The sequence below is a fragment of the Poecilia reticulata genome, chromosome 14 (genome assembly GCF_904066995.2).
Source record: "Poecilia reticulata chromosome 14, P_reticulata-male-v2, whole genome shotgun sequence".
Classification (NCBI taxonomy): domain Eukaryota; kingdom Metazoa; phylum Chordata; class Actinopteri; order Cyprinodontiformes; family Poeciliidae; genus Poecilia; species Poecilia reticulata.
Window position 1 is genome coordinate 26995740 of NC_088843.1, and position 9917 is coordinate 27005656.

Genomic DNA, 9917 nt, shown 5'->3' on the forward strand with positions numbered 1-9917 from the left:
TCCCCAATTTCTCAGCTGGAGCAGCATCCTTAACAGACATGACAGGCTCCAGAAGTCCCACTAAAATTCAGTGGACAGCAGATGCCATTGCAGCATTTAAGGACATTAGCCAATCTCTGAGTAAGAATCCAGTTTTGCACTCACCGGATTTTGCAAAAGACTTTTTGTTGCAGACTGATGCTTCTGAAAGAGGCCTTGGGGCAGTGCTTCTGCAGGGACCACCAGAGGACCAACATCCAGTTGCCTACATCAGTCGCAAGCTGCTGCCAAGAGAGGCGATATGCAACTGTGGAGAAGGAAGCCTTGGCTATTAAATGGGCCCTTGACTCATTTAAATATTTGCTAGGAAGAGAATTCACACTTCAGAATGATCAGAGCCCTCCAGTGGCTAGAAAGAATGAAGGACACAAATGGGAGGATCACCAGATGGTATCTTGCTATGCAGCCATTTCGGTTTAAGGTTCACTACATCCCCAGTAAAGACAACACCACTGCCGATTACCTTTCTCGGTGCCAGAGTGAAGATCAGGAAGTGGGGGAGTGTGTGATGGCCAAATCCATGGCCACACTCTGAAGTCAGTAACTCTTTTATGCACAATTTATTTTTTCATTCAAACACAACACTTTAGTTTCAGTAAAACATTTATTAGTTGATTTGGATACATTTGTTCTTTATGTTAGCGCGCACATTTAGTTAACATGTGTATATATGTCAACTTAAGTTTAATTTGTTTGCTTGAGACTGACCTTTTGTTTGTGTTTTGCCAGTACTTGTCTGCCTTGGAGTGGCCAGACAAAGATGGGGGCCAGGGCTCAGCAGGCTTAAATGCTGATTGGACTACACCACCAGTTTCTGCTGGCAGGGAAAATTTGTAGTTTCTTTGTTTAGATAAGTTTTGTATTAAAGTAAATATTAGTATTTAAACTTTAATATTTTTGATTTTCATTTTGTGAGTCTTTAGTTTAGCTGTACTGTTATTTTTGTGTTTGTAATTGTATTCTATTTAGTTACCCCTATTGTGTCTTAATTGGTCTGATCAGCCAGCATATAAACCTTGTCATTTCTTTGTTAGGTCAGTTATGTTTGTTTGTGCAGCCAGTTTGTTTACGTTTTTGCCCGAGTTCAGTTTTGTTTCTTTGACCTCTTATGAGCTCAGTTCATCTTTGTCATTGTATAATCTTTGGGTTAAAATAAAAAACCCTATTTTTCTACTATCCTGTGACTCCTCCTGTTTTTAACTCGGTCCATCACAAATGTATTCAAATAAGGCGTATCTCTGCTTGACCAACTGGAAGCTATTTTTTGAGCGTCTGAGAAACACAGAACTTCCCTTTTTTTATTACCAGGATCAAAGACATCTTGCTCCTTCGTGTTAAACAAAAGGAATGAAATGGCAAGAGCCATCTGTGCAAAGAGAAACAGAGGAAGGTAATTTCACAGGTATCTGAAATCCCAACATCCCTTCCTCCTTCTCTTCCCGCAGATAGATTCTCATGGGAACAAACCCTTTTATTCTATTTAATTCAATGAAGTTATCTCCAGAAACCCAATTTGTTCTTCTGCACTCAGCACCTCCAAGGTTTATATATAAAATGATATAAAAGCAATACACAAAATCAACAGAAAATAATGGAGTACAATTTCCGTTTCTAACCTAATATTCAAATAAGAATCATTCACCATAAACCCAAGCAATTTCATTTGATTCCAATATAGTCAGAAATACAATTTCAACTACATTCATCATTGACTAAATTAATTCTAAAAAAAGATAATACAATTTTCAGTCAGAGCATGCCATTAATAACCAAGAAAAATATCTTACAAATTAAATGTTAGTGGTTTAAAACATTTTACACCATCCCAGATGTCCACGGAAGGCTTCTGATTTCTTGTGAACTGGCTAGGTTCCTGTTTCCCAAGGTAATTTAAATACTGTCCTCTGCCTCCCTGTATATGTTAATTTATGGCCTCCTGTCTTGTGTGATGAGACCACAGGGGTCTGAGAAGCTCTGCAAATCTCTGTTTTCTGTGGTACTTTGAATACTCAACATAGCAATAGTTCTTCAGGTTTTAAATCACTAACACAACCCTGTTCAAAATTAAGAAATTTGTTAAAAAAGATTAAACTGAATTAAACACTAAAAATAGTCATTTTCCTCAACAAAACCAACAAGTTAAAATTCAAGCATTTTCCAGGATTTCAAGCTCCTGTACGAACACTGCATGTACTCAGGTTTCTTTTGTCTAATCTTATTTCTTTAATGATATGAAACATTTAGTTGTGAGGAGAAATGAAAAAGACATGAACAGGAAGGGTATTTTTCATAACAAACATTTACTGAAACTTTAATATCAGGTTGTGTAAATGAGAAGAATCTAGTAAATATGTAACTTGATGCTTCATATGAATCAGTTTGTTTACAGACTGAATCAAGGCTGAACTTTGTGTACGAGATGCATTTTATCAAACATCCAGCACAAAGACCTCCACTGTGTGTCACTGTGTCATTTTTGGATCGGACGTCATGCTCTCACACTTCCGCCCACACACACATTTCTCAGCATCGAGTAGTCTGCTGCTGTCAGTTTAAAGTCACTTTGTCCCGTAACTTCAGAGCAGCTGCGTCACCTTGACCCCTTCGGCTGCTGCTCGCTCTTTTTCTCCTTCATTGTCCTTTCTGACACTTTGTCCCACATGCTGGGTCAGAACCCACTGATCAGGTTTTTCTGAGTCAGAATAACCAGGATGAACCGATCTTCTTGGATACTGACAAATGCAAGCAGAAATGTTTCATATGCTGAACTAGGCCTGTCGCGATAAACAATAAATCAATTAATCAATTAATCAATCACACGATAAATTAAACCTATTGATCTCATTTTAATTATCGGCTTTATCGTCTCTTCCTGCCTTTTTTTCTTTCTGTTGATGACACTGAATGAAAAAAGGCTCACCTCTGGTGCTCTCCACTGACCCTCCCTTCCTAATTTCCTTAGTGTAATGTTCAGCGCACACTACACGAGTTATCGGCCGACTGTCGGTCCATTTTCAAAACCTGAGAGACACATTAGCCGACAGAAATCCTAGGAATAACGGTTCGATCGTACTGTGTGGTGTCCAGCCACATGGGCACAAAATAATGGCTACAGGTCCAGTTAACTAATTTTAAAATCAGGCATTAATCAATGTTTTATGACAATCTACCTGCAATGCATGTGGCTAGAGTCAGCGTAAAGTCCTGACTGAATGAACGAACATCATTATAACCTATTTATGTCACATTAACGACAGCTGAAAAGTTATAGGGTTTATCAACTGCAGTAGCAATTTGGCTCCAACTTCTCTCCTCATCATTTCTATATTCTTTGCACGAAATGTTGAATAAACAATGTTGTTTTCACAAATCATCTCCGATGTCCCCTGGACTTCGGGTTGCGCCGTGTCAGCTGTTTGGGATTCCCCTCGTAATTTCCCTTCAGAAAGCAGGAGGAGAATCCACGCTTTCTGATTGGCTACCTGTCACATTTAGCGTTAAGCTCCCAGTCGGGGAAAACCACTGATTTAGATCGGAGCAGCCACAACGATCTACCGTAACACACCACACACTACAGGATGATTGGTTACGAAATCACCAGTGACAATCTTAGAACGGCCAACGGTCTAAGATTTTCGGAAAGGGAAAATAGGGGCAAAAAAATCGTGTAGTGTGAACTACTGCATTAGGTAGTGGGATGTGCTCATCTTTATTTAAATCTAGTGATTACTGAAGGGCAATATAGTATACAGACTTCATAATCTGCACTCTTTTGGTTGAATGCAATATTTATTTCCACTTTGGCTTTATGTTGTTTAGTTTTTATTTAAGTACGTTTTTTGTTAATGGAGACTGAGAATACATTTTATTTTTGTTCATCAGTTCCAGTGTTATGTGTTCTTTTGAAAATGAAGTGTATCCATCTATGGCAGGAAATCACATCATTATTACGTCATTTCCATTAAATCAGTGTCAAATGATCTTGAAACAATATTATCGTTTATCGCAATAATTTTTTAGACAATTAATCGTCCAGTAAAATTTGTTATCGTGACAGGCCTATGATGAACAAATAAACAAAAAAAAACAGATGGAAGGTAGAGACTTTACCATCAGCAGCATTTATGGATTTTTAAAACGATTTATTTTTGGAGATGTAATAAAATAACTATCAACAATAACCTCCAACATCTGTGGAGATGTTGGAGGTTTAACCAATTCATCATCATCATCATTATTGTCCCAATACATTTACAGTTTGCAATTAATTATTATTTTAGTAATCGTTTGCTTATTCTGATGAGTAATCAGGTAAGGTAAGGTAAGGTAATTTCAATCTGGAAAAAGTCAGATGGAGAAAAGGAACAATTAAAAGATTTAATGACAGGAATGAATAGTTCTTTGGCGCTCGGGCCCCGGCAGCTGATTTGAGCTGAGATTTGATATGAACTCGAACATCCGGATAACTGATTAGGGATGCTCTCCCCCAAAAAAGGGGCTGAGGTCAGGGTCGAGGCCCGAGGAAAAGTGAGACCTAAAACTTGCGTGCTGACTTGAGGATGCAGGGAGAAAAGTACAGTACAGGTTGTCAGCCAAAGGAGTGCAGAAGACTAGAAGGTGAGAAGCTGGTAGGAGGAATAAAATTTGATTGATAGAGGGGTTTTCATGATATCGTGATGCCCAACTGAAGAATGAAGGCCTGCTAAGAGAAAGGGCCAAAATAATACCAGGCAAGAGAGTGAAGGATAGTTGAAGGCGCGGAGCCAGGCAGGAGATGGGATCCGCTAGGGCAGTGGTCCCCAACCCCCGGTCCATGGACCAATTGGTACCGGGCCACGCAAGAAATAGTGAAATATTTCCGTTTTATGTATTATTTGAGTCTGGAGGATATTTTATTTTGAAAATCCTTTAACCGGATTCTCTCGGTTACTTGCGCGCCAACACTAAGGTTACAAGCAGCAAAATTAGCAAGAAACAGATCAAATGTCTTTGGAAAGTTTCTTTGCAAAGGAGAAAAGGCCCAGAGAAGAGAGAGGAGAATGGATTTATCCCGGACCGGTAGGTGAGTCCCACATTACAAGCCCGCTCTGCATAACATGCGGCAACCGGCTGCTAATGAGGCAATGAAGCTTCAAGCTGCTTCGCCACGTAGAGACCAAGCAGGCTGTGGATATAAGCAACACTTCGGGTGTCATTGTCTCCCATCGCTCCCAGATCGGACCGTCTCGTTGCAGAGAAACAAGCTCAGGGCTCCCGTTAGTCAGTATCATGAGTTAAAGTTTTCACGAAAGTAAAATGTTCGTTTTTGTGACGCATCTGTATCTTATTTTGAAGGGATGTGTAAACGTTACCATAGCGACCAGAGTCAGAGCGTTTGGGCAGTGGTCGAAAGGAGATGAGTAGAGCTTTTGAGTCTTAAGTCTGGTTTAGACGGAAAGATTTAAGAATTGTCTGTGGCCACAGAGCTGATAAAGGTCCAACAGGTTCGATCGGTTCGTGTGTCCAAGGCAGGAGCAACACGAACTGATTCCAGTCATGAACATCCCGATTCCAGAGGATAATCCAGTAAAACCCCCAACATAGCGGGAATTTAGAGTAACCAAACACGGATGACGATGTAGAAGCAATAGTGATAGTTAGTAGACTCATTTGAATAAAAGACGTAACAAAAAGAAAATGCGGTGGATAAAAGACGGGAGCAGCCGCTCTATTTCCTGCAATGACTTGGAGGGGAATATGTTTTTTCATAGTTAACATTTTTAACTGAATAAACATAATAACCTTTAGATTTAATAATTAATAATAAACATTTCCACATATCATCTCCGATATCCACCGGACTCAGTTGCGCGATATGTCAGCTGTTTGGGCTTTTTGATTGGCTACCTGTCACATTCAACAGGTCGTATTCTCGTTCCCAGACAGGAAAAACCCCACAGGTTGCGATAACAACTCCAAGACAGGGTATATTCAGGATTTAGCGGGAACACCCCCATGCCCCACCCCCCCGGGCCGCAGCAAAATTTTCCAAGTCTTTACCGGTCCGCGGTAATAAAAAGGTTGGGGACCACTGCGCTAGGGGACACAAAAACATCTGGAGAAAGGCTGGAGGATAGGTGCCTGCTGTAAGAGAGCCACGCTGAAAAGTATGAGGGATAAAGGAAACAACTGAGACATGGACCAACAATGAGAGAGAGGCTAGGACATGGGCCAGCTGCAGGGGCAGGCAACGCTGGGACATGGGCCAGCTGCAGGGGCAGGCAACGCTTGGACAGGCAGAGAACGCTGGGACATGGGCAAGCAGCAGGGGCAGAGAAATGCAGGGTTACTGGGATGGCATGGAGCCAGACTGCTAGATGAGCCAGCTGATGGGTTACTGAGATGACTTCAGGGAAACTGAAAGAGGTTGGCAATAGAGCCATTTGAGAGAGGGACAGAAGCTAGAAGTAGACTTGCGGGTTCAATCTTTGGAGGATGCGAACCTGCAAGTAGCAGCATGGGAGGACACAAAAGGGACATAAGACAATCACATGATAAGTTTACACTTTGGACAAGGTAGACCAACCACCACCAGCGAATTGCGGAGTGCTTGTCTGGCACGGAGGGAGCTATGGACACAGAAGAGATACATAATCATATGAAGAGAATACTGAAAAGGACACGAATGTTGGCGTAAAGTCAAGGGAGTGCTTGAAGACTGGTTGAACATAATCTAAAGCTACAGATGAGCATAAAGAAGAACCAGGATTCGAAATGAGGTTAAAAGAAACAAGGGAGATATAGAAAATAAATTACAGAGCAAGACCTGAGATTAAACATGAAATGAGCGACTCTGTCTAATAGCTGAACTGGACAGGGCAGAGGAGGAGAGAGACAGCTCATCAACAATAGTGTCAAAATGATCATGGGTGAAACAAGCATAGATAATATTAAAGTCGGTTGATGACACAAAACAGACTGGTGAAGGTTCAGCTTTATGGTAACACACAACAGATAAGAGCGACAACTAGGGATTGCTTGCGGAGTTAGCCCCTCAGGGTACAGGTTATGGCCGTGGAACAATTCGTAAAAAGCTGAAAACTCGAGCTGCTGAAATTAAGGTAAAGCTGAACCAACTACATAGAAGATCCCCCCCAAAAAAGGGCCATGCCCGACGGACTAAATTTAAAATGGGAAATGGAAAGGAAATGCCATCTTAAACTCATTGAAAAGCTTTGGCGTGTTGAGACGTGCCACGCGAATGAACTCCACTGGACCCGGCAAAGGGGTTGGGGGTTCAGACTAGATGGGGCTGTGAGCTTTAGGATACCTGCAAGAGCTGATTGCCGTAGTGACAGACTCACAAGAATTGGCCCAGAAGTGAGACTGGAATTAGCACATTTGAATGTGGGACCGGAGGAAGCAAGAGAACCGACTACATAACCTGAAAGTGGCAGGATGGGCTGGGAAACAATCTGCCGATTTCGGGAGATCAAGATAAGAACTGAGAAGCGACCAATGGGACTTGAACAGGACACATCAGAATATGGGACAGATCGGTTGATGGCGGTGAAGCAAGTAGACCAGGAATATCCAGAAGTTCAAACAGCTAAGAAAAACCTAAAACTTAAGCTATGAAAAGGATCACTTGTTGATCACCTGCTGGAATAGTGACTGCCAGACCATTTAAATCCTCTGGATTGTTCTGTACTGTGCTACCAGAATGAAATATGAAACATCAACCACTATACATTGTGCGTGTGGAAAAAATCAGATGCTAAAAACATGTTTTACATCGAGACTAAACCAGTTTCTATTTAAGGTTGATTTGATAAGTAGTGATTGGACACTGAGCAAAAATTCTAGAAACAATGATTGGACAATGGCCCTCGTCAACAAGAATTTAAGGCTGATTAATAATTAGTAGAAGCACTGGACAGACTCAACCGAACTAAAGAGAAATTATTAGCCGACTTCATGTTACTTTGGCAAGCCACTCTACTGCACGCATTGCCGTCAACAGGGCAAAAGTCCACAATTAGGCAAATGATCATTTATGCCTCAAGCCACTGGTATGTGAAGGCCAGCCGAGACACTGTAAGCAAACCCCTGCTCGAGACGAGTTTAACCAATTGAACAGACTGTTTAGGTCATGTTAAGAAAATAAATTTAAAATATGCTAGTTTTAAAACTTAACATGTCTTGAATGGAAAAGCCTATAGTTTTCAGATTAATAACTTATTCTGCCCTACTGACCTTTGTTACCTGTAGTTGAAGATTGTTTGCTAAGATCTTTTGAACTGCCCTTTGTGTGGGAAACAATCAGGAGAAGTTCCAGCTTTCACACTGATCTGTGAAAAGCCGTGAAACAGCAGGAGTCCAGGCCAGTAGAGGAGAAGCTCTGCTTCCACTTTGTTTAAATAAAAGTGACAATTGCTGCTTGTTCTTGAAAACAAATTGCAGGGAGTTTCTAACTTTAAAAAGGGTCAGAGACCGCTCCTGGTTGGATGAGCAAAGATACGCCTTATTTGAATAAATTAAAGACTAGAATACACCTTTACTATAAACTTTGTAAACAGGAGTAACAAATCAGATGCTCTTACAATTCTCCAAAGACGTCTTAGCACGTCTTTGCTTTCTTTCTTTCTTCCTGTTCCATTTGTCTCAGGTAAATGAATGTATATCTCTGTTCTGCAGTTTCTGTTGTCATTTTATACGTTGTCTTCTATTGGATTAAACTCTGTAATTCTGTGACGTCGACACTCGTTTTTTGTGTGGCTTCACTTAGGCCCGCTGGGAGAACCTGGGATCCGTGAGAAGATGATGGAGCCAGAGATTTTCCAAAAATATATTACAACCTAAAATCTTCAACAGGCAGAATGAATCTACGTAGCTGAACATACACAACGACAATAGCCACGGGCGTCTTGTTAACAAGCTTAAGGGATTGTATTATATATTATAACTAAGCTAACATCACCTGCATCCAGCGGCATTACTCTACTGGGTCGTTTAGATTCACCAAAGTACTAGGCGTTATACTAGCAGCTCCTACGCCGTTGGCAACTGGTGTGAACATCTCCGGGCTCAAGTTGCGTTTGTAGGAGTTTTGAAAAATTTAATATGATGTGTTAACGGCACATAAAAACTGTTTTAATTGCAGAACGAGGTTGCAGAGGACACAACATGGGAAGTGGAGGAAACTCCGGTACTAAATTGATGCAGGAATATCAAAGAGTTGGCCACGTAGGTAAAAGACGGGGTTTGCAGAACAGCCGGGACACAACTAACTGAAGCCGGCAATGCACCCAGATGCCCACCCATGCTGCCGGGCCTGGGTAGCATAAATTATAATATAGCTCAGATGACAAAGAATAGTGCGCTGACTAGAGACAAATAACTAATGTGAAACAGATAGATAAATGTGGTGACCAAACGACCCGTTAAAGATGGGCTGTGCTGCTCTGCAGTTGAGTGCACATGCGTCTGCTATTTATACGAAGAATAATCGCTCCATGGCTGTCTGGATTCTAACATACGCCTTGCAGCTCTTATGCAACAGCTGGTCACCTGTTGAGCACAGGTGTAGGCCCAGAGAATTAGTGTTATGTTTAAAGGCGCCTTGGAGAAAGAGGTGACGATGTTTTAACCAAGTCAGTGTTCGGGTAAAAGTCCTTGAACATTAGAACCCGAGTGGCGCATGTATATACGGCCAACGTGTTCGGGAGAGGATAAACTAATGAAAAGTCTGCGTTACGAAGTATTGCGAGACTCGAATGTACGGAGCCCTCCAGGGGACATGGGAAATTTTTTTTCTTTTGCGTTACCTCGCAATACTTCGCAAAAGGTTTTGCGTTCCCTCACAATCAGGCACGTGCAGAGGCGGAACTGGGGGTGCT